This window comes from Egretta garzetta, unplaced genomic scaffold (assembly GCF_000687185.1).
Source record: "Egretta garzetta isolate BGI_Z169 unplaced genomic scaffold, ASM68718v1 scaffold571, whole genome shotgun sequence".
In the NCBI taxonomy this organism is placed as follows: Eukaryota; Metazoa; Chordata; class Aves; order Pelecaniformes; family Ardeidae; genus Egretta; species Egretta garzetta.
In genome coordinates this window covers 45,076-45,839 of record NW_009258622.1, presented here as the reverse complement: position 1 = coordinate 45,839, position 764 = coordinate 45,076, and positions in this window count along the sequence as shown.

Genomic DNA, 764 nt, shown 5'->3' with positions numbered 1-764 from the left:
GCAATGCCCCGAGGGGGGGCGGGGGTTTGTTCCGGACTTCTCCAAAGACCCCACCCTGCTGGGCTGAGCTCCATCGGCTCTGCCAGGTCCCCCTCCCAAAAGGTGGCAGAGGCACCCACCGCAGGCGGCATAGAACCATAGAATCGTTTGGGTTGGAAAAGCCCTTTAAGATCATCGAGTCCAACCTTTAACCTAACCCTGCCATCCCACCACTCAACCCTGTCCCTAAGCACCTCATCTACCTTCTTTTAAATCCCCCCAGGGGTGGGGACTCGACCACCTCCCTGGGCAGCCCCTTCCAGTGCCTGACAGCCCTTTCTGTGAAGAAATTTTTCCCGATGTCCAACCTAAACCTGCCCTGGCACAACTTCAGACCATTCCCCCACATCCCACTGCCCATGACCAGGGGGAAGAGGCCGACCCCCACCTCGCTGCAGCCTCCTGCCGGGCAGTTGTAGAGGCAGCTCTACGTGGCACCCCCCAGCCCCTCCATCCCTGCGCTGAGCGGGAGGACACGGCCCTTCCAGGACGGAGCCAGCCCTCTGGCACAGCCAGGCACCTGGGCAGGTCTCCTTGGGTGGCACCACCAGATCTCCTCCCCTAGGACAGGTCGGGCACCTCTCCCCAAAGCCTCCCTGGTGATGTCTCCGTGCATGGCCGGGTCAAACAAATGCCCCGTTGGCCCCCTAGGCTGAGCTCAAAGCCCTTCCCCAAGCCCTCTGTCGTGCCGATGGTCCATGCACAGTCAGGGAACACCACCGCCC